The sequence below is a fragment of the Schistocerca gregaria genome, chromosome 4, assembly GCF_023897955.1.
Source record: "Schistocerca gregaria isolate iqSchGreg1 chromosome 4, iqSchGreg1.2, whole genome shotgun sequence".
In the NCBI taxonomy this organism is placed as follows: domain Eukaryota; kingdom Metazoa; phylum Arthropoda; class Insecta; order Orthoptera; family Acrididae; genus Schistocerca; species Schistocerca gregaria.
The window spans coordinates 308,898,261-308,923,802 of NC_064923.1; the positions used below are offsets into that span (position 1 = coordinate 308,898,261).

At 42.7% G+C, this 25,542-nt stretch overlaps 1 protein-coding gene across 2 annotated transcripts in view; it reads right to left on the bottom strand.

The window, feature by feature from the left end:
- Positions 1–25,542, bottom strand: part of LOC126267000 (uncharacterized protein ZK1073.1) — a 556,825-nt gene that overhangs the window by 105,303 nt on the left and 425,980 nt on the right. The gene's annotated exons all lie outside the window — the stretch shown is intronic.

Sequence of the window (25,542 nt, forward strand, 5' to 3'; positions counted from 1 at the left end):
ACTCCCGAACAGCGCGCGGGAAAAACGAACACCTAAACCTTTCTGTTCGAGCTCTGATTTCTCTTATTTTATTTTGATTATCATTCCTACCTATATAGGTTGGGCTCAACAAAATATTTTCTCATTCGGAAGAGAAAGTTGGTGACTGAAATTTCGTAAATAGATCTCGCCGCGACGAAAAACGTCTTTGCTTTAATGACTTCCATCCCAACTCGCGTATCATATCTGCCACACTCTCTCCCTTATGACGTGATAATACAAAACGAGCTGCCCTTTTTTGCACCCTTTCGATGTCCTCCGTCAATCCCACCTGGTAAGGAACCCACACCGCGCAGCAATATTCTAAAAGAGGACGAACGAGTGTAGTGTAAGCTGTCTCTTTAGTGGACTTGTTGCATCTTCTAAGTGTCCTGCCAATGAAACGCAACCTTTGGCTCGCCTTCCCCACAATATTATCTATGTGGTCTTTCACACTGAAGTTGTTCGAAATTTTTACACCCAGGTACTTAGTTGAATTGACAGCCTTGAGAATTGTACTATTTATAGATTAAACGAATTCTAACGGATTTCTTTTGGAACTCATGTGGATCGCCTCACGCTTTTCGTTATGTAGTCAACTGCCACCTGCCACACCATACAGCAATATTTTCTAAATCGCTTTGTAACAGATACTGGTCTTCAGATGACCTTACTAGACGGTAAATCACAGCATCATCTGCGAACAACCTAAGAGAACTGCTCAGATTGTCTGTTGACAAATGAATGGTGCGATAGGTGAATACGTGGACACTGTACACAGAGGTAACAAAAGTCATCTGATACCTCCCAATAATGTGTCGGACCTCTTTTAGCCCAGCGTAGTGCAGTAACTCGACGTGGCATGGACCGAACAAGTCGTTGGAAGTCCCTTGCAGAAATAGTGAGCCATGCTGCCTCCATAACCGTCCATAATCGCAAAAGTGTTTTGTGCACGAACAGACATCTCTATTATCTCCCGTAAATGTTCGATGGGATTCATGCCGGACGACCTCGCTGGCCAAACCATACGCACGAACTGTCCAGAGTCGTCTGAATCACGAACAACTGATGCCCGGTGACATGGCGCATTTATATCCATAAAATTCCAACGCAAATGATTGCATATGGCCTGCAAGCAGCCAAATGTAACGATTTCCAGTCAATGATCAGTTCAGCTGGACCAAATGACCTAGTCCGTTCCATTTAACCACAACCCACACCTTTATAGAGCCACCGCTAGCTTGCAAAGTGCCTTGTTGACGACTTGGACCGCACTCGAACCCTATCATCAGCTGAAATCGGTACTCATCTGATCAGGACACGGTTCTCCAGTCGTCTAGTTCAAATGGCTCTGAGCACTATGGGACTTAACATCTGAGGTCATCAGTCCCCTACAACTTAGAACTGTTGTTGTTGTGGTCTTCAGTCCTGAGACTGTTGTGATGCAGCTCTCCATGCTAATCTATCCTGTGCAAAGCTCCTTCATCTCCCAGTACCTACTGCAACCTACATCCTTCTGAATCTGCTTAGTGTATTCATCTCTTTGTCCCCCTATAAGATTTTTACCCTCCACGCTGCCCTCTAATGCTAAATTTGTGATCCCTTGATGCCTCAGAACATGTCCTACCAACCGATCCCTTCTTCTAGTCAAGTTGTGCCACAAACTTCTCTTCTCCCCAATCCTATTCCATACCTCCTCATTAGTTATGTGATCTACCCATCTAATCTTCAGCATTCCTGTAACACCACATTTCGAAAGCTTCTATTCTCTTCTTGTCCAAACTATTTATCGTCCATGTTTCACTCCCATACATGGCTACACTCCATACAAACATAAACGACTTCCTCAAACTTAAATCTATACTTAATGTTAACAAATTTATCTTCTTCAGAAACGCTTTCCTTGCAATTGCCAGTCTACATTTTATGTCCTCCCTACTTCGACCATCATCAGTTATTTTGCTCCCCAAATAGCAAAACTCCTTTACTACTTTAAGTGTCTCATTTCCTAATCTAATTCCCTCAGCATCACCAGACTTAATTCGACTACATTCCATTATCCTCGTTTTTCCTTTGTTGATGTTCATATTATACCCTCCTTTCAAGACACTGTCCATTCCATTCAACTGCTCTTCCAAGTCCTTTGCTGACTCTGACATAATTACAATGTCATCGGCGAACCTCAAAGTTTTCATTTCTTCTCCATGGATTTTAATACCTACTCCGAATTTTTTCTTTTGTTTCCTTTACTGCTTGCTCAATATACAGATTGAATAACACCGTGGCTACAATCTTGTCTCACTCGCTTCCCAACCATTGCTTCCCTTTCATGCCCCTCGACTCTTATAACTGCCATCTGGTTTCTGTACAAATTGTAAAAAGCCTTTCGCTCCCTGTATTTTACCCTTACCACCTTTAGAATTTGAAAGAGAGTATTCCAGTCAACATTGTCAAATGTTTCTCTAAGTCTACAAATGTTAGAAACGTAGGTTTGCCTTTCCTTAATCTTTCTTCTAAGATAAGTAGTAAGGTCAGTATTGCCTCTAGTGTTCCAATATTTCTACGGAATCCAAACTCATCTTCCCCGAGGTCGGCTTCTACCAGTTTTTCCATTTGTCTGTAAATAATTGGTGTTAGTATTTTGCAGCTGTGACTTATTAAACTGATAGTTCGGTAATTTTCACATCTATCAACACCTGCTTTCTTTGGGATTGGAATTATTATATTCTTCTTGAAGTCTGAGGGAATTTCGCCTGTCTCATACATTTTGCTCACCAGATTGTAGAGTTTTGAACTACTTAGAAGTACTTAAAGATAAATAACCTAAGGACACCATACACATCCATGGCCGTAGCAGGATTCGGATCTGCGACCGTAGCGGTCGCGCAGTTCCAGAGTGAAGCACCCTAGAACAGCTCGGCCACATCAGCCGGCCAGTCATGTAGTGCCGAACCGATAAGGTAGAGAGCCCAGGAGAGGCGCTGCAGGCAATCTGGTGCTGTTAGAGATGGCAGTCACGTCGGTCGTCTTCTATCATAGCCCATTAACGCCAAATTTCGCCGCACTATTCTAACGGATACCTTCGTCGTACGTTCCACGTTGATTCCCGCTTTCCCGCAATGTTGCTTGTCTGTTAGCACTGAAAACTCGACGTAAACGCCGCTGCTCTCGGTGGTTAAGCGATGACCATCGGCGACTGCGTTGTCAATGGTAAGACGTAATGCCTGAAATTTGACATCCTCGCCACAGTCTGCACACTGTGGATCTCGGACCACTGAATACCCAAACGATTTTCTTTTGTCCCCAACTACCATTCTCCCGTCAAGCATCATAATCATATCGTAAAAGCTTTTCACATGAATCATGTGAGCGCAATTGACAGCTCCGCCAATGCACAGCCCTTTTATACCTTTCGTAAGCGATACTACCGCTATCTGTATATGTGAATGTCGCAACCCCATGACTTTTGTCACATCAATGTAGTTATATACACTATCTGATCAAAAGCATCCGGACATTATTATATAGTGCGTTCAACCCTCTCTCCTTTACGACAGCTTCCAGCGGGTGTGGCCGAGCGGTTCTAGGCGCTTCAGTCTGGAACCACGCGACCGCTCCGGTCGCAAGTTCGAATCCCGCCTCAGGCGTGGATGTGTGTGATGTCCTTACGTAACTTAGGTTTAAGTAATTCTAAGTCTAGCGGACTGATGACCTCACATGTAAAGTCCCATAGTGCTTAGAGCCATTTGAATCATTTTACGACAGCTTGAAATAGTCGGCGAAACTTTCAGGTGTCTGGATGTCTACGACGGAATTGCAACCCATTCTTCCTCAAGAGCCAAAACCATAGAAGATAGTAATGTTTCTCACTAGGGTCTGAAGCGAAGTCGACATTCTAATTCATCCCAAAAGTGTTCAACAGGTTTCCGGTTGGGGCTCTGGGAATTCCATCTCAGGAATACTGCTGTCCGCAATCCATCGCCTCACCGACTGTGCATTATATAACAGGTTGCACTTTCATGCTGATACAGCCTATCATAGTCTTCGAACTATTCCGTTACTGTACATAGTACACTATGTTGTAAAATGTATTCGCATCCTTCCAGATTCTGTGTTTTCTTAAACGCCAAACGGGGATCGCATCCTTACCAATAGAGACATCCCAACACCGTTGCACGACCTCCTCCATACGTCAATGGTGGCACTACACATGATGGCAGGTAACGTTCTCCACCCACTCACCAAACTCAGAATCTCACACAGTACTGCCACAGGATACAGCGTGATTCGTCACTCCAAATCACAGTTTTCCAGTCATTCACTGTCCAGTGGCATCGGTCTTTACTTCGCCTCAAGCATCACTTAGAGCTAGGTACACAAATGTGTGGTTGCTCGATCATTCTATCCCATTCTTTTTAACTGGCTACGCACAGTCTTTGTGATAGCCGGACTGCTGGTAGCTCTTTGGAACACACGAGTGATTCCGTCCGCTGGTTTCACGCGATTTTCTACAACCAATATTTGATGATCCTTGTACGTCAGTAAATGAGGTCTGCCTTGGTTTAGCTGTGGTTGATCCTTTGTGTTCGAACTTCACGATCACCATCAGTGGACTTTGGCAGCTTTAGAAGGCTTGAAACGTTCTTGATGGATTTGTTATGCAGGTGATATCCTATGACCTAATCCAAGTTCAAAGTCACTGAAATCTTTTGACCAACCCATTCCGCTAATATTGCTACTTTATTGACAACACAACACTCCCCACCTCCTTTTATACTGGTGTGTTCCTCAATCGTGATATACAGGATGAGTCACTAACTAATGCCACAAAGAGTAACTCCAAAAGTATGATACGAGCTGAAAAGTTTGTGGGACAAATGTTACATGTGACAACGGGGGCCACAATATGACGTTGGTTTTTTGTTGCTAGGTGGGGTAGCTTCAGAGATATGAACGTCAACTTTTTTTTTAAATAGGATGCTATAGTTTTGTACTTATTTTCTGATAGCGGCTATCGAGACGAATCCAATGATGTGTAACAGTAAGGTCTTTGAAGGTCAACGAAGGTCACAAAGGTGGCATGAACGTCCGTTTACAGAAGGTTTTCTAAGTGACGACCATTGGTATCAATCCAGTGCTGCAATCTTCTTATCACGGATTGAGTGGCATTCCTTATCACATCGCCACTTATCGAAGCACATGCTCTGACAATTCTCTCTCGCATCTTCAGGTGTAGTTGGAACGTCTTTGTTTGTCTATTACGAATCCCCACAAGAAAAAATCCAGAGGCGCAAGTCTGTCGAATGAGCCGGCCACGACACATCTCTTCCACGTCCACTCCAACGATTTGGGAATTGTCTCTGCAACTCATTTCTAGCCATCAGCGAAAACTGTGCAACACACCCATCGTGTTGACACCACATTCTATCCCTTGTTCCTAAAGGTATTTCTTCCAGTAACGGGCCTACTGTTTCTTGCAGGAATGTAGTGTACTTCCTACCATGAAGATTTCCTTCGATGAAATAGGGGCCTATAATTCTCTCCTCCAGAATCCCACACCATACATTCACCGACCACGGTTTTTGGTGTGTAACTTGTCGCAGACAACAAGGATTTTCAGTTGGCCAGTAACGCATGTTATGCAAACTAACATTTCCATGGTTCGTGAAATTAGTCTCGTCAGTAAATAAAATCAAATTAATAAATGTTTCATCCCTGTGAATCTGAAGTTGAGCCCATCGGCAGAATTCAATGCGACGCATACAGTCCGTACTAGTTCATTGATGGTGGAGAGTGATGTGCTAAGGATGATATTTATGGTGATGCAGAACACGAAAAACACCACACTGGCTCATGCCAGATTGCCTTGCTATTTGACGCGAACTAACACAAGGATCTCGAATCACAGTGAGAAGAGCACCAATTTCCGTTTCCTCGTTCGTAACTCTCCTTTGCCGGATATGTTTCCGATGCGCTAAAGATCCAGTTGTTCTCAGTTTATCATACACATATTTAAATGTACGACGTCTAAGGTGAGTACGTTGAGGATATCTTTCAGCCTGTAAGTCTCTAGCACTCACTGAATTTCGTTGGCATTCTCTGTAAATGATAAGTATATCGAATTGTTCTTCGAAGATATTACATCATTCATATTCGTTTGATTCGGCGATACTAGTCTTACACTTCATATTAGTGTTGTATTGCGAAACCGTCGAATCGTGTATTCATATCAATGGCACGTTTGATGGATATACCAGAGAGAATTGTCAGAACATGCGTTTAATTCAGTGCCGAAGTGATGAGGAATACCTCTCAATCCATGATAAGAATATTGCGGCACTGGATTGATACCAATGGTCATCACTTCTAACACCTTCTGTAAATAGACATTCATGCCACCTTTGTGACCTTCGTTGACCTTCAAAAGACCTTGCTGTAACACATCATAGGATTCGTCTCGATAGCCGCTGTCAGATAATAAGTGCCAAACTATAGCATCACATTAAAAAAAAAAAGTTGACCTTCACATCTCTGACGCGACCCCACCTAGCAAAAAAAAAAAAAAAAAAAAAAAACCAACGTCATATTATGGGTCCGTTTTCTCTTTCAACATCTGTCCCACCGACTTTTCAGCTACTATCATTCTTTCGGAGTTATTCTAGGTCGCAATAGTTAGGGACGCACCCTGTCTATTGGTCGATTCCACGTTACATGAGGTGTCTGCACACTTTTGATCAGATACTGTATGTGCCAGATGGTTCTTTTACGATGTCGGATATCATGGTTACAATTATTTTTATATCAGATTTGATATCATATTTCTGAATATAAAGTCCCATACAGGGTGCCTTTCGGATCGTGGCTTGGATGCAGCGAAAAATGCTTTTTCTACCTACTGGTGTATTCAAGAGCTATCAAAAATGCCTCTTTTTGATACGATTTATGGGACTGTAGTGGCGCAAAATAGATCGTCGATATGAATTGAGCAACAAACTGAAAAGCGGCAAGCTATTCGAATTATCTCTTTTCATTTACTTATGATAAATAATTCGACTGGATGGAAGATGGGTTAGACAGGCACTGTCAACATAAAAATTTAGGTACAGTAATAAAATTGCGATGATTGTACGCGGTGTCTGCATTTCTTGTTTTTCAACGTTTTCTAAAAAAAATTATCCTAATGCTGGCTATATTCACTGCTGGGCGAGTTTTAAAATTGAGGAGCGCTGCGGATCTGGGACACGAGTCACAATTGACACGTGACATCCCTGTGGGGTGAGGGAACATGGCCTCCACAGTACTGTGAGTGGAGGAGCGACAGGTATAGCTGGCCCCATATTGTCTTTGGAATGTCACGTCGGCTAGCATCATACTAGCACAGAGCCTAATGCGTAGTTTAATGCACATATTCAGTTTCGACAGCTGAGCTGTAAGCGTTTCTTCTGGACTATGGGACGCTGCCAGGAGGTGGTAGGCGTTTAGATAACGTTAACAAAAGTGCATTCAGTTGGTAAACATCTCTCGTCTTCCTAAAGAATGTGGAAAAACAGCTCTAACGTACTACAGGTTCAGAAGAAACCCTAGAGATGGTAGCTAGCCTTGAGCACAGTTTTCTAGCTTTTCCCAGGACCTGTGATGCGAGGCTAGATGCTGAATGAGAGAGCACCGACTGGTGAAATTGTTGTGACATCAGGAGGGTGTTACATGTCGCACGAACTTTTTTTTACGAAATTCGGCAGGAAATCGATTTTTTTAACGTTGCATCTTCTTCGAGGTGTACTTTTCTTTAAAGAAATCAATCAAGCCATTATTGGACCAATATAACTTTAAAGAAGATTGATTGCCGAGATTTTTAGTGGGAAAAAAGGTGCAGCCAGTTTTGTACTGACTAGAAAGAGAGGACTTCGTCTCTGGACATGGAGCTGAACACATCTGCACTCTGCAGCTTGCGCTCGAAATTGGAACAGCAGGTTTGCACAAACCATCACTGTGCTTATTGTATAGGCAGATAGAAATAAATTTCACGGAGTGAGATACGTGACTATTACCTAATTCTGATCCCCAACGAGTAAATTTTCCAAACTGTTAGTTCACTTTCATAGTTAATGTCCTAAGCTTGTAATCCTCGTGTTTTCATGACTGATATAGGTGCTTGTCCATTCTAATGCTTTAGCAATAAACTGAATTGTTCACTTAAATCATGTCTTCAATTCGAGCAGGGGTTGTCTTCCGAATCGCATTTGATATTTTTCAATAATAAAGGGCTAATTCCCCACATTAATATCCACAGCTAGGGCGACGATCTTTCATACTGACAATCAATCCGTTGCGTACACTTATATCAGCATTGGGTCTCAAGAATGTATCTATCACAATTAGTTCTTATTCAGTTAAATTCATTCACACACACTCGAGGTTTCGCCAGGTAAACCAGTGTTCAGAAATATCGTGATGGAATTGTGTAACTGTATTTCAATTAATGTAATAGTTGTTTCTTAAACACCTGAATCTTCTACAACAAAAAAGACAACAGATCTTTGACGGTATTAGCACTAGTTATGTTTTTCAGTACCATATTCACAGATACTTTTAAAGTGCCTGAGAGGCTTGTCTATCATAACTTTTCCAGACAAGGGCTTTCACGTTGGCCCAAAACAACGATTGTTTTTACACTGTTGTCTCGAAAATGAGGAAAATTGTAATGTAGAAACATGTGGTACGTGTTGCAGGTCTGATGTAAACAAATTTCTATAAGTAGATCGATGTTTCGTCAGCAAACTTTTTTTCAAATTGGTTCCGACCCTTTTCTGACTGAAGATGAATATCGACGTAAGTCACACTTAGTTTTCTGCTTCTTCTTCTTAAAAAAAAAAAAAAAACACCTTTGCTTCTTTTCTGCCTCATGGTTACTGTACTACGAAGCCAGAGAATGTATGAAGTTACCGTTTTTATGTGCGGCATTGTGTAATATATTAGGTACTACAAGCTGTCGATTGCGTAGTACTACATGCTGTCGCTTGCGTACTGATAAACAGTGCCGATTCTAATGTAGGACCAAATAGAACTCCATTCAAAACTGTCTTTCTGCTCCCTATACTGTATTTATTTAGGAGACATTTCTGCGTTATTTGTGTTAAATATGAAATAAGCAGTCACCTTCTAAGCCATTAATTCACCAAATTATAATTTCTTTTTTCGTCATTTACGCAGTTTCATGCCTTGGACAGGTAACTGTGCAAGCTCTTTGTGTGCATTACTTTTCTTTTGTAGCAGTCTTTATTAGTCTCTTAGCCCTTTCACTACCATTGGTACTTATATGTCCCACGACCAGAGAACTATTGGCAATTTGCTGCCTTTTACTTGCTACGTATCAATGTTCGATTGGTAAAGAGAAGTTTATGAATTGTTTGAGGAAATTTTATAGTTACAGACTGAAGTTGTAAGTCTTGCTGTATTCAAATTTCATTGTTAATTCTCTACTCTGTACTGTCGCATCTGATTAGTGCGCGCCTGGAACTAGGCAACCGAATGAACAGGGGCAAAGCGGGCTGGTGTCGCGTCTTCCCGTTAGTTCGAGTCAATGAACTGCACGCACGAAATCACGTTTGCTGCGTCACATACGGTGCCCATATTGAGCACTTGAAGTATGAGTTAAAAACTTGTCAAAATGTTCTATAACCTTCCCTGCACTGGAAAAGGAAACAGCGGGCCTTTTTTCACATTTTACATCTGAGTACGACATTAATTAAAATAATCATACGTTAATTACTTTCATTCCGAAAAAATTGATAGTCTAGTCGTCAAGATGGATAATTACGTATAAGGTTCACGCTGAGATAAAACGTGCCACTCATTGAAAAATAAAAATTACCTTACCTTAGCTGGTATAGTATACCATTTCCATAATCAAACAATGAAAACGTTTTAAATGTCTTATTACAGATATGGCCGATTTGTTTCTGCGACGTTTCACATTATTGACATAAATTACTTTTCATTCTAGATTATGAGGTAGTGAGCCAATGCAAACTCACAAATAAAGAGTAACTACACAAACAATATTTATTAATACAAATGAATTAGTTTTGCAGTACTTAGGCACAGCTCTCCGAGCGGAATATCCCGTCTTAGTGCTGAATCATCACATGCTCCTTTACCAACCTGTAATGAAAAAAACGACAAGATATACTTAACAATAGTACTTACATTTCAGTCATAGTTACGACACACAATCAAATACAGAACTCAGTAATATATTGCCGGAGCCTCGACATAAATGATCAGATCTCGTACATAGGTCATGAAGGTTCAATCAGTCTTCCCATCCTCTATGCCTCTGCGGAAATGTCTACCAGTATTACCAGTTTGGGCGATAAATCGATAACGGACTTCTGATACCACAGTCTGATAACCCAAGCATAAGCCTGTTACTCAGAGATGTCTGGCTCGGGGTCTCTCAAGGTGTTTGCACTAGCGCGTCGCGCAGTGCACATTGCACAGTGCAGAAGACGGCTGGGCTATGTTGACAAGGTGCAAGCCCCCCATTCCTCAACTTCGTGCAGCAGCGCTCTCTCTCTCTTTCCTTACGTTTGTCTCGCTCGCTCCACCTGTCTCGATCTTTTCAAAACTTCTTCGTGATTGCCAAGTATTTATTTGCTGTGGATGATGGACTTACGTTGGCGGGACAAGATTACCGGTGCAAAAAGGATTTAAATAAGAATAATAATTTTTCGTTACATATTAGGCGTCGTCCAATCCACACAAGAAAACTAATTGAGACGTGTCGCTAATATCCGTGAACTCATCGATTGCGACGGAGTACGCTAGTAGGAGGTTTTTCATGCAAATTCCTTATAATGTCGCTGATTCGCCGAGGCATTGTCATACTGGAAAGTGGTATTTAGCTGTATCCGAGAGCTAATGTGAGATTCATTGTCTCTACTACGTCCAACAAAATATTTATCAGTGGCCTTTACATAAACGGTTCCCCAGCTTTTGATAAACGTACTACAACTTCATAATTATCTCTAAGAGTCCTTCCGTGGCGCCCTTATCTTCTTCGACATAAATTAGAGAAAAAAGGTAGTGTTCGAAATAATACAAGCAAAAAAAACGAATACACGTTTGAGAGGAATGTAAACAGGCTTCAGTTCGTTATGCAGGGCCATTAACCAAAAGAAGGATGCCACAGCACCATTAAAAACATCATTTGTCGATACAGAATACTCTTCTGGAAGAGTTTTCAGCTTTCTTAATTCATCCTCTTGTCATCCCCAATGATTTCGCTATATTCTTCTGAATGCAATTTGCTGTAGTGTCTCTCAATAGACGATTTTCTTATACACGTAACTGCTGTAAAGCAGATCACATATTTGGCTTTATCGTCACAAATAACAAAAATTAGAAAATTGCCTCTGCTATTTAAGTACACTTTTCGAAATCTTAGCTTTTTTCGGAGCAGACTGTTCCTTTATTCTAGTAACTATATTGTACTTAGGCTCGCCCGGTTAGCCGAATTGGGAAAGAGCGCCTGGTCCCCGGCACGAATCCTCCAGTCAGACTTGTGTCGAGGTCCGGTGAACCGGCCAGTCTGTGAATGGTTCTCCATCTCCCTCGGCGAATGCTGGCTGGTTCCCTTTATTCCGCCTCAGCTACACTGTGTCGGCGATTGCCACGCAAACCTCCACGTACGAGTACACCACGCAGACATAGGGTTACACTCATTTGGTGTGAGACGTTCTCTGGGGGGGGGGGGGGGGGGGGGTCCACCAAGGGCCGAACTGCGCAATAGCCTTGAAAGAGTGGTTCGGTGTGGGGCGGCGGAGGGGTGAAGTGGACTGCGGTAGTCATCGTGGGGTTGTGGACCACTGCGGCTGCGGCTGGGACGGAGCCTCTCCGTCGTTTCTAGGTCCCCGGTTAACATACAATACAATACAATACTGTGCTCATCTGTTTCAGTGTTCAATAAGACGCCTATAAACGCCCTCAGCAGCACACCACGGCGGACCGACGCACCATGCAAATATTCTCGGCACCTCGCTTTCCACACGAGAGATTTTCAGTGTGTGAGGGGCCCTTGTCTAGATGAATAAAAATAAGTCAGAAGGTATAAGATGACGTCTAGACCACTGACGATAAGTGCAAATCAAATGATGTGAGATAGGAGCGTAAGAAAACGTGGTGGTGTTCGTGCAGGTCAGCATTTACATTTGTGCAGTCTGTGACCCATAAATAACGCCACTGTGTTTCAGATGCGAGGCTTTTAAGCTACTGTGTTTCGATGGTCTGTAGTAATTACTTTAATAGTGTAGCATTGGTTAAAATATTTTCCACGCTAACATGAAAGAGAGAGAGAAACCATTACCATTACTCTACGCTGATCCCAAAATATCGTGATTAGGATGGCTTGCCATGAAGGAAAATAAAACGGGACGCAGAATATCGTCAACGTAGTGCTGCGCTATGAACGAGCCGCGCATGACAGCCAAAAGGAATCCTCCTGATCCTGCTATGAAAGTCGTATGGTGGGCGACAATAAGCTTCATATTTCACCATTGTCCAGAGGGGAAGGGGGGTGGGTGGTAAGTACGTCTTCTCTGGTCATCAAGGCACAATTCGAAGCGAGACTCATCGCTGAAGACAACTCTACTTCAGTTGATAAGATTCCAGGCCGAAGACAACTCTACTTCAGTCAATAAGACTCCAGGCCAAAGACAACTCTACTTCAGTCAAGAAGATTTCAGGCCGAAGACTACTTCAGTTCAACAAGATTCCAGGCTGAAGGCAACTCTACTTCAGTCAATAAGATTCCAGACCAAAGACAACTCTACTTCAGTCAATAAGATTTCAGGCCGAAGGCTACTCTACTTCAGTAAATAAGATTCCACACTGAAGACAACTCTGCTTCAGTCAATAAGGTTCCAGGCCAAAGACAACTCTACTTCAGTCATTAAGTTTCCAGGCCGAAGACAACTCTACTTCAGTCAATAAGATTCCAGGCTGAAAACGTGTCTGAAGACGTCCCAGACAGCGGTGGGGTACCAACCTGACTGTCACCGTATGGCCCAACAACCAGGAGTATTGGTCTGGGATGATATTTCTTTTCATAGTTGGAGCCCTTCGTTGTCATCCGCAGCACCCTTACACCAGAGCGGTATGTCTACGATATTCTACATCCCGTTTTGTTGCGCTTCTTAGAAAGCCGTTCTAGGCTTACATTTCAGCAAGATAATGCCTATCCTCACCTGGTAAGAAGTTCTACTGCATATCTTCGTGCTTGCCGAACCCTACCTTGGGAAGCAAGGTCGTCGCATGTCTACCCAATTGAGAATGTTCGGAGCATTATGATCAGGGCCCTCCAACCAACTCGGGATTTTGACGATATAACGCACCAATTGGGCAGAATTTGATACGATATCTCTCAGGGCGACATCCAACAACTCTATCAATCAATGCGCGTCCGAATAACTGCATGCCTAAGGGGCAGAGATGGACGAATGCGTATTGACTTGTTCAATTTGTGAAGCTCTTTCTCTTGAATAAATCATCCAGTTTTTCTGAAATTTTTATCATTTGTTGGTCTCTACATGTACATCCCTTCTGCCGATTTCCGTCCCATTCGGATAATTTCTTCGAGGTGCGTCTTTTTTTTTGTCTTAGAGTGTACTTCATGGACCTTACGACAGGCAGCCCAACTTACATCATCTGCCCCGAGGAATGGTGTGAAGGGGTGTGGGGTGGGGTTGGATGACGTAAGTTGGGTTGCCTATCTTAAGGTGCATCATATATTTTCCATGAAAATTTTAATTTTCCCGCCAGGTACTTTTCCTGCGTGACTGAGGAGTAATGCGCAGCTAAATTTGTAATTTGTACTACTCTGGCATTGTTGAGAACGGCAGGTGCCGAAGCAGTAGCGTTGACCAGCTTGGCTCGGAAGCGTGTTGGGCCGTAGCGCGGCGCGGCGCGCAGCTGGTGACTCGGTGGTGTGCACTCGCGTTGTGGGTATCACAGGCGGGAGGCGAAAGGCGACCAGAGTCAATGGGCAGTGGGCATTGCGCGGCGCATAGTTCCTCGGTGGCCGCCTGCCTCTATTGATTCGACCTCTAAGGTTTCTCGCGCCTAACGGGATCGGCATTCGCTGAGGCGTCTTCCAGTGCAGACAGGCGCGACAGAGGACAGTTGTTCTGCCACTGTCGGCGTTCTTGAGTCTCGAAGGAGTGTGCAGCCCAACCAACTTCGGCGATAAACGCTTCTGTATGTAGGCGCGGATTCATTATGGGCAACGGAGGACAATAGAGGGGGTTTTACTTCACCCCTCAAACTTTCTCAGTATGAGTACTCAACAAGTCCAGAAACGAAATTCAACAGTATCAAGGGTCATAAAAATCAGTATTAAAAGTGTTACGAGACATCAAGCTTGCAGTTATGCATATCCAGTTGATGGGGATCTTTTGATAAGTGAGACATCCGTCGTGGGGTGAATGTATCGGTGTTCGCTCACACCTCAAATGTGATACACTGTGAATTTCTGTGCTAGGTTGTCAAACAGAATTTGTCACCGTGTTCCTCAAACCAAAGCAGCAAACGCATGTCCTGTTGAGCTACAGATGGTGAGCACTAATACTGTCGTGGCCCGAAGCTCGTACAGTTGCTTCCGTAGGAAGGAACCGGCTATGGAAAACTGAAAGAGTGATCCTATCTGTGTGGCTCGACACTAGCACTCTGTGACCCTACTCCCTGCCCTGGCCGTGCCTAAGGAATCGAACTCATCTCCTGCTGCCCAGCGGATGCGATTTTGTCTTCTCAGTTACAATCTAGTAAATCAGGCATGATGATGGATTAATGACTTACACCACGTCCTGAACAGGGTAATGGTTTTTAAGTACGCCTTTTCTGTGCCAACGTAAGAGAAGAATCAAATGACACAAAGGCAAACATGTGTTGAATGCAAAAACGAACCAGAATTACTGGAATCTTTGATCAATAGTAGATTACGATACTAAGCCTGTTTGCAATTCTGTTCTTTTTTCAGCTATGTTTTTCCGTAAAATTGCCAAGTCTGAAGTATAAAAAGCGAGTCTGTGCGATCGGTGTACTCAAAAGTGTATCGTATTATTTAAATTTCATACTTTTTTCTATAATTACTTTGTAACATTACTTCTATTTTTGATTTTAAAAGAAGTTATTTATCCTATAAATTCCATTCACTTTATTTGAGAACAAGTGGCATTTGTTTGGCACTTCACAATATTTTGGTTACGAAGAAACTCATACCACTGTATTATCTATTAAATTAAGAACAGTTCTAGTTTTTCAAAAGTAAACTCGATGTTTCATAAAAAAAGTCATTTGAGAAAAAATATAAAATCTTTATTATTTAGGCTGTGTGGCGTATCCTGTAATTCTTACAAAATTCTATATGAAAATTACATACAATAATACACTCCTGGAAATTGAAATAAGAACACCGTGAATTCATTGTCCCAGGAAGGGGAAACTTTATTGACACATTCCTGGGGTCAGATACATCACATGATCGCACTGACAGAACCACAGGCACATAGACACAGGCAACAGAGCATGCACAATGTCGGCACTAGTACAGTGTATATCCACCTTTCGCAGCAATGCAGGCTGCTATTCTCCTATGGAGACGATCGTAGAGATGCTGGATGTAGTCCTGTGGAACGGCTTGCCATGCCATTTCCACCTGGCGCCTCAGTTGGACCAGCGTTCGTGCTGGACGTGCAGACCGCGTGAGACGACGCTTCATCCAGTCCCAAACATGCTCAATGGGGGACAGATCCGGAGATCTTGCTGGCCAGGGTAGTTGACTTACACCTTCTAGAGCACGTTGGGTGGCACGGGATACATGCGGACGTGCATTGTCCTGTTGGAACAGCAAGTTCCCTTGCCGGTCTAGGAATGGTAGAATGATGGGTTCGATGACGGTTTGGATGTACCGTGCACTATTCAGTGTCCCCTCGACGATCACCAGAGGTGTACGGCCAGTGTAGGAGATCGCTCCCCACACCATGATGCCGGTTGATGGCCCTGTGTGCCTCGGTCGTATGCAGTCCTGATTGTGGCGCTCACCTGCAGGGCGCCAAACACGCATACGACCATCACTGGCACCAAGGCAGAAGCGACTCTCATCGCTGAAGACGACACGTCTCCATTCGTCCCTCCATTCACGCCTGTCACGACACCACTGGAGGCGGGCTGCACGATGTTGGGGCGTGAGCGGAAGACGGCCTAACGGTGTGCAGGACCGTAGCCCAGCTTCATGGAGACGGTTGCGAATGGTCCTCGCCGATACCCCAGGAGCAATAGTGTCCCTCATTTGCTGGGAAGTGGCGGTGCGGTCCCCTACGGCACTGCGTAGGATCCTACGGTCTTGGCGTGCATCCGTGCGTCGCTGCGGTCCGGTCTCAGGTCGACGGGCACGTGCACCTTCCGCCGACCACTGGCGACAACATCGATGTACTGTGGAGACCTCACGCCCCACGTGTTGAGCAATTCGGCGTTACGTCCACCCGGCCTCCCGCATGCCCACTATACGCCCTCGCTCAAAGTCCGTCAACTGCACATACGGTTCACGTCCACGTTTTTAGATTATGTCACTGAAAAATGCGTGCGAAGTGCCCCTACGTGCACGAAAAAGTCCCATCTCTACTTCACGGATTGTCCACTTCAGGACAGTAGTATACGTTTTTTTGTAGGCTGCTTTATTATTCGCCACAGCAAGAACGGTGTCGCTACTGTGTTGCCATTGACAGGTTCGCATGGGTCGTTCAAGAAGAGCCGCACATTCTGAGTTGTGACACTTTTCATGCATAAGGTAAGTGGAATGTAATTTTTAATAACATTGATTATTACAATGTCTGTGTTTATGCACTGTCTCTATCTTACACTACGGACACTGTTTTCACGATTACAACTACTGTAAATATTACGAAATTTCGTGCGTTGCACCACAGAGGGAAAAAATGGAAATTCCTGCTATAAAGAAATTTCTTATTAATTCCCATTTCTTGGCAGAAAGTATTCCTACATTATACAAGCCCGTTGACAATACTATACTTTCGTACATTGTGTTCTTTAAATTGTACCTAACTCATGTTCGCTATTGAATTGTATTATATAATTTTCATAAATTATAATTTTCATAAATTATAATTTTGCATTTTGTATTTTTCTAATAAATTAATTGCAACTTGTTTTTCATTTTTTATTGTATCTAATTTTGCCTGATAGAAGTTCGAATGTTACATTAAATGGCTCTGAGCACTACGGGACTTAACTTCTGAGGTCATCAGTCCCCTAGAACTTAGAACTACTTAAACCTAACGAACCTAAGGACATCACACACATCCATGCCCGAGGCAGGATCGAACCTGCGTACCTGTAGCGCCTAGAATGTCACATTATATTGCAGTAATCTGCAGTGGAAAAGTGACGGGGCCATAACAAAAACAACAAAAGTAACACAACTCAACGGACTAATTAATAATTATTCATATTCGACGAGAATAGAACTACTAGTCCATGCAACTGTTGTAAAGAATATGATCGAATTTACTGTCAAAAATATTTACTTGAAATTTAAAGGAAGCTTATAATATTTCAATACATTTGCACTATTCTTTAAGCCGATTCATCTCAAGAATCGCATTTCTAGTTGTTTCACTGTTCTTCCTGGGCGTGCGATTTGTGTCCTCAGGGGTAACGATAAAAAAGGGCTGTTAAGTTTGGTCAAATGTAGCGTTTAAAAATAAATAGATGTGATCTCAGATTTTTTATACAGACCTCCAGTAGCAGAGCTTTTACATCTTACCTATAGCTAGGATGGGAAGAGTAGGGTTTAACGTCACGCCGACGAGAGGAGAAAAATGTGGATTGGGGAAAGGCTGTCGCCCTATTCTGTCCAAAGTAATCATCCCGGTATTTACGTCAAGCGGTTAAGAAACACCAAACAAGACTTGGATTTGAATTTCGGTCCTCCCAAATGCGAGCCTAGTAGATTAAGCGCCGCGACATCTAGCTCAAAAGATAGTGAGTTTCATACTTTATTTGTAGAGCTAGGCTGCATACACTTGAGAAAGGTTGCTCGTTTGGTAGCTTGGGAGCGGCAGTGTTTACTGGTGCCATAGCCTACTCCCATTGTGCAGCTAGCTTCACGCGTGCTAGCCTTGAAAGGTGTTCAAAAGAAGCGTAAGAGCTTCGTACAATGCAGTCAAGGAATCGCTGTAACGGTGAACCTCAAAACACTCTTCTTGCCAACATTAGACCCAGAACACAGGAAAACATTCCCTTCTTTTGTGAGAGGGAACGCTTTCAAGATTGCAAGTTAATGCTGCCAACCGCTCAGAATATAAGTAAATTTCGATTTTTCTGTGGAGTCTGACATTTTTCAGTGCCTACAGATTGTTTGCTAAAACAAACAACGTGCACTTTACGCAGCTGGACTCACTTTCGGTGCAAGTTATAAAATTCCTGAGATTTTTAAAAAACAAAAATATTGCACTAATCTCGATAACATAATTGTGCAACTCTAATGTTCATCATATGTAGATCAATTTCAAAGAATGACCATCATACTACAGTTTCTCGTAGTATCGCCAACTTTACTTTATCCATACATGTAACTTTGCCAACAGTATAATGTTTTCATATTTGTTCATTGAATACCACACAGCCTCGAGCAGAACATTCTAATAATCGCTCTACTCCACAAAAAGAGCGCGTCTCCGACACATGGCACAAAGCTCAATCACTATCAACGTACCCTTCAAATTATTTAGATGAAGCAAGGAATTAAAATAAATAAAAACAAAGGTGACAATGCCTGTGTATATTTTGAATATACAAGATTATGATTTTTTAAACGACATAAATTAAGTTTTACTTCTTCTTGCGTAACTTTTCCTCTGTGCTACATTGATACATTGTTTGAATTGGTTTCAGATGTAAATTAGAGACATACACCTGTAGAATTACCAAAAATGCCACACAATGTACATTAACCTAAAGTGAATCCAGTACTACACCAAACAGTACTTTTTTACTTATTGCACTCTCAAATGTGGCCTCAAAACAGTCTGCATTGAAGTCAGTTTTCTTTGTAATTTTAGATGATTTTTCCATCAGTCTTGTTCCATTGGGTTATTATCTTGTTGGTCTCAATGCGAACATTTCATTTTAATTTTCGGTTATTAACTTGACTCGAGAGTCCTTCTTTCCTTCGCTTTCTCTTTCTTCCCGCATTTTGCGCAGTTCGGCGAGGTTACAATCGGATTTGGCATGGTTAATGCGAAGGGGTGGCCGGATACCACTCCTGCCGCCACCCTGTACTCCTCGGGATGGAATCAGTATACCCCCGATGTCTGTGTCTAGTGTAATTCATGAAACAGTGCGAATGTGTTTCAAATGTCTGCTAGTCGGGTAACTGAGGAGGGACGTGGGGACCAGCCCGGTATTCACCTAGTGGGCTGTGGGAAACCGCCTAAAAACCACATGGCCCTCGTCGTTAATCCGCCGGGTGGATTCGATTCGGGGCCAGCGTGCCTACGCGAGTCCAGGAAGCAGCGCATTAGCGTTCTCGGCTAACCTGGCGGGTAACTTGACTCGAGAGTCACATACAGATAATTGTGCACTGTGTGCTGATACTGGGTATTTTTCAGTATTAGTTATCGCAGCGCTAACATACGGTAAGCAACCACGTGAGCTTATTAATTTTAAGTAATAAATGCAATGTTTATGCGTTTGATGTTAATTTTTTTTGAGAACTACAGATGTGTCTGTTTGTTATCTTTTATGTTCCACTAGGGGCACAGCAGCTAAATGGCAGCCAATGGGATCTTCAAACGAAATGCTAAGCATCGCCTGACGTAGACCTCAGAGTACTGATGGACATGTGCAAGAGAAGGTGCCAGAAGCTTATCTTACAAGCTATGGTCTGTGCTAATAATACAATATAAAAAAGTCTCAAAATGTTAAATAAAATTATGTGTGCTCAGTTCAGTTCGCCTTCTAACGCTTGTACACAGAGACACGCCTTCGGCCTGAAATCACATTGACCGAAGTAGATTTGTCTTCAGTGATGAGTTCCACTTCGAACTGCGGTGGGATACCGACCTGACTGTCGCGTACGTGTCCGTGCTGCGGCGACTGCAGTCGTTATGAAATACGTCAAAAGTATTCGCACGGCTGCTTATGGAAGTTTGAGTGTGCGCCGCGAGTTGTGCTCGGGTAGCCTAACGTTTGCCGACACGGTAGCTCGGCGTGTTCGATCAGACGGCTGATTGTCCTCTGTAATAAAAAAACTAAGTAAAGGAATCAACGATCAACTTGAACGAATGTCACTGAAGTGGAAGAAAAAAAAACGGTAAGGCGACCGCTCGCGATGGGCGGGAATATTTGTTCGAGTCCCGGTCCGGCATAGATTTTCATTGCCGTTATTCCATTTTACAGCTGACGGCTGCCTATATTCGCAACTGCGAATGCATTTCATCTGTAAGGGATGATGATCTTGGATGCCGTTCTTTCCACAGCACGATCCCTTTAGTTGTAATACGCGGTACCCTTAGAACACAACGGTACGTCGATAATACTCTAACGGCCGTTTTGTTGCCATTCATGATACGCCGTCCTGAACTTACATTTTAGCAAGACAATGCCCGTCCGAACCCGGCGAGACATTTGTAGCATTATGGGCATGGTCCTCCAACCAGCTTGGGCTTTTGGCGACCCAACTCACCAACTGGCCAAAATTTAGCACGATATCGCTCAGGAGGACACTCAACGAGTCTGTCAATCAATGTCAAGCCACTAACAGCAGTCATAAGGGACAGAGATGGACCAATATATTATTGTCATGTTCAATTTGTAAAGTAGAGCACTATAGTTTTGCAACCTGGCTACTCGAGATAAGCTCGACCAGAATATTGAATAAGCTTCTGTTCCATAATATCCCTTTAAACAGATCGCGATATAACCGCTGCGAGAATACCGCAACTAACAGTCAATCTCTGACTCATGTGTGTTTTTGGGAGTCCAATATTGCTATCTCAAAACGTCGACAAATTCCTGTATCTCAATGCTTTTGGCTTGATCGAGAAAAATGGAACTGACCAGCAAGCCAGGAAAGACATTGTGTTTGGGTCTAGGAAAAATTTCCAATCTGGTCGCAAAATGTGGTAGATGTTTCTCCTTCTTCTTCTTCTTCTGCTTCGTTAGGACCCTTCATGATCATGTGTGGCTTGCTTTGCACGTCTTCTTTCTCCACAATACCTCTTCATTCCCTCGCTTCTTCTGTTCCGTTCTTCTTCTGTTAAGACAACTTTGATTTCGGTGTCAGGCCACCTGTGACCATCCCCCAACCCTTTATACTTCTCCCTGTCCTGTACTAAGGCCTGCAGATTCCTTTCTTTTATTCCTACAGCCTTCCAGTCATCTCTGGCTCCCTTCACCTAGTTGTTTTCAGTATGACACGTTGCATTCCATATCTTCTTAGTCAATCTCTCATTGTCCATCCTCATGATGTGCCCAACAAATCGTATCTAATTCGAAATGGGTTCCATATTTTCATACAATTCCTGTCGTGTTCTGTGTATCCAGATATCCCCATGTTTTATGGTGCCCCATATGTCTCTCAAAATTTTCCTCTCCTCCTCCTTCAGCTGTATACAAGCTCTCTTGACGAGTGTGATCGTCTCTGATGCGTACAGAGCAGCATTTCTTACAGTTGCTGTGTAATGTCGCAATTTGGCATCCGTGACAGATTTTTCTTGCCGTATGTTGTTTTCACCCCATACTGAAGCTTCTGCAAAAGCCGTGCCCTGTGTACTGCGCTACTGTTGCTCTATATGCCACCAGTTATCTTCTCCCCCAAATAACGAAAACTGTTGACTTTCTCAATTACTTGGCTATCCACCTTCCAGTCAGATTCAGTGTTCAATGTCTTGGTCTTCTTATATGCAATCTTCAGTCCGATCTTTTCTGCTGTTTTGGCTAGATTGTTTAGTGCTGTTTTGTCTCTTCTTCTGTCTCATTTAAGAGTGCCATGTCATCTGCGAATGCCATGCAGTCCACTGTTGCATTATGTTTGACCTCGTACCCTATCTGCACACCTTTGATCTTCATGTTACTATTTAGTACATACATACATTAATCCTTGTTCCATAGATCGTAAATACGACATTTCGTAATGATGTAGAACGTGTCACTTAAACATAAGTTACCGTTACATAAATAATTACTTAATTTTTTGTTTATTTTTTCATATTTAATTTATTTTTTTTATTTTTTACAGTTACTACTTCACATCTATAAGTTATCTCCACTGTCTCACTACTTTGTCCAAACCAGGTTAAATAAAATTGGTGACAGCCCATCCCCTTGCCAAACTCCTGTTTTCATTACGAGGCTTTCTGACAGCGTACTGCGATGCCTGATTATGGGAGTAGTGTCGCTTAACGTTCCCTTTATTATTGCATGTGTTATAGCATCCAGTCCTCTATCTCCTAACACATCAAGCCGAGTACTTCTGTCAACTGAATCGTAGGCCTTTTGGAAGTCCACAAATTTCATTATTTTTTTTTCCTTTCCTGTGTCTGTGTTCTATTATCCTTTTCGTTCCAAATATCTGTTCTGTACAGTTCATTCCTTATTTAAAGCCACACTGGTACTTTCCTATTGTCGGCCCCAGTTGTTCAACTCTTTCAGCAAGATTTTCGACAAAACCTTGTACCCTATGTTTAAGACAGAGATGCCTCTGTAGTTATCCAGTACTTTCTTGTCCCCTGTCTTGTGTAGTGGTATTATAATGGCTTCCTTCCAGTCTAAGGGTATTTTCCTATTTCTCCATGTATCCATTATTATGTTGTACATACTTTTTTTCTATTTCAGGCCCACCCCACTTGATCTCTTCAGCACAGATTCCATCTCTGCCAGATTCCCTGTTGTTTTTGAGGTTTTTCATTGCCTCTGCTACTTCTATCCTGATAGGTGTCTAGACTATCCTGACTTTCGTCCCTAGAGCGGTGCTTCTGCGTTCAGCAAACCCCTAAAATACCTAGCCATTTCCTCGCACACCTCTTTCTCGCCAATTTTTATTGGGCCATCTTGTCATATTACGAAGGGTTCTTTTGCCTCGAAGCCTTTAATTCTGCTCTTCATTTCTTTGAAAAAGATCCGAGATTTGTGTTTCTTGAAGGCTGTGTTTGCTTCTTCAAGTTTCTCATTCCATCTACTTCTCTTGGCATTTCTGATCGTTTTTCCTGCAATTTTTCTCGCATTCTGGAAGTTCGACCAGTCTTCTTGCTTTTTACAGGACTGCCATTTCATCCATGCTTTCCTCCTGGTCTCGACTGCATTCTCACATTCATCCTCCCACCACTCACGCTTCCTTCTGCTGTTGTTAATAGCCAGCCGCACTGCCTCTTCTTCCGTTGGTCGACGTTTTTCTTAATTACGGTGTTTTTCTCGTCATCCGTTCCAAATGATGATCGTTTTCTCGTATAGATATACTACGCACTCTGCGTAAAGATGAGGGTGGTTAGCAAGAGACAGATATTCACACTGAATTTTACAAAACTGTTGCGGTTCCCATACCGTCATGCAGAGGCGAAAAGTGGGTGATCTGCAAAGGCAAGAACGCCGTATCCAGCCATGCACAGACTAAGGAATCACGATATTAGAGAGGAATTAAAATATTTTAGTCTAAATGATAAAATTCTAGATTATAAAAGGAAATGGAAGGAAAGCCTAGAACTGACAGTAAGTGAGACAGCCCGTTAAAAGATGGAAATTATAGATGCCAAGGAAGAAATGTTAAAGGAAAGCCCCGGCAAAGACGGGTACCGTAACAGGCATATTTGTCTAATACCGCAAGAAAAAAAAAAGAAGCAAGAGTTGGGTAATTTACGGTAATGGTCTCCACGTAATAGCTCCAATATTTGTGGGTCAAAGCATCACTTGGATTTTTTCCAAACTTGGGACCAATTTGTCTGAGGGTATTTGACTGCCATAGAATACTTAGGAGCAAGCTGAAATAATTGTTGATAACACTCTTGCTGGTGATTGCCTTCATGAGTTCTCTCCTAGCCAGCTCGTTTCTATGTAGCAGACACAGAAATATCAGCAAATTTTGCGTTTTGGATTAACATAAGTCGGAGGCCTTCAATCCGAGGCTCTAAACGTTTGGAAGATCTCTGTGATGATTCTTACGCCTTCCCTGGGTACGGAGGTGGGTACTTTGTAGCAACTGGGGCTTTGTAGCACAGGATCCGTACGAGCATGATTTTTGACAAAGCTGGTATTACACTGTATATGGTGATTCAAGATCGTAACATGGAACAATCCAAATGAGTAGCATCGTCGGAGGATTCTTCCTGTTAATTCGCATCGGTGTTCTTTTCAGGATGCGCTGCTTTTTACGATAACAACTGACAAGGGAAACTCCCCATCAAACCCCCCTCAGATTTGGAGGTAAGATGGCCCAGTGGGTAGCCCGTCATAAACTGAACACATATCAGGCAAGAAAGGAGGAAGAAAGTGTACTGGACTGTGCAAAAAAGAAAGTAAAATAGAAACAGTGAAAGATCCAAGAAAAAGATCTGCAGTTAAAAGCAGTCTGAAATAGCAACAGCGTCTTGGGTAAGTGGTCATGATGTTGAACTGCCAAGCGGGTGAGCCATGTTCACAACTCCCACGTGCCATTAACTTTTTTAAACATTATGAACTGTCCGTCCGGTCACTGTAATATTTGTTCTATTTTCTGTAGTTTTGGCAGTTGTCATACTATATACATTGGTTATAGAATATGAGTCATGTGGTAAGAATATGTTGCCGTCGTGAGTAAATGTGATGAATAGTGTGAGTAGGCGAGATATCTACATCTACATCAATACTCTGCAAATCACATTTAAGTGCCTGGCAGATGGTTCATCGAACCACCTTCACAATTCTCTATTATTCCAGTCTCGTATAGCGCGCCGAAAGAATGAACACCTATACCTTTCCGTACGAACTCTGATTTCCCTTATTTTATCGTGGTGATCGTTCCTCCCTATGTAAGTCAGCGTCAACAAAATATTTTCGCATTCGAGGGAGAAAGTTGGTGATTGGTATTTCCTTGAGAAGATTCCGTCGCAACGAAAAGCGCCTTTGTTGTAACGATTCCCAGCCCAAACCCTGTATCATTTCTGTAACATTCTCTCCCATATTTCGCGATAATACAAAACGTGCTGCCTTTCTTTGAACCTTTTCGATGCACCCCGTCAGTCCTATCTGGTAAGGATTCCACACCGCGCAGCAATATTCTAAAAGAGGACGGACAAGCGCATTATAGGCAGTCTCCTTAGTAGGTCTGTTACATTTTCTAAGTGTCCTGCCAATAAAACGCAGTCTTTGGTTAGCCTTCTGCACAACATTTTCTATGTGTTCCTTCCAATTTAAGTTGCTCGTAATTGTAATACCTAGGTATTTTGTTGTATTTACGGCTTTTAGATTAGACTGATCTAT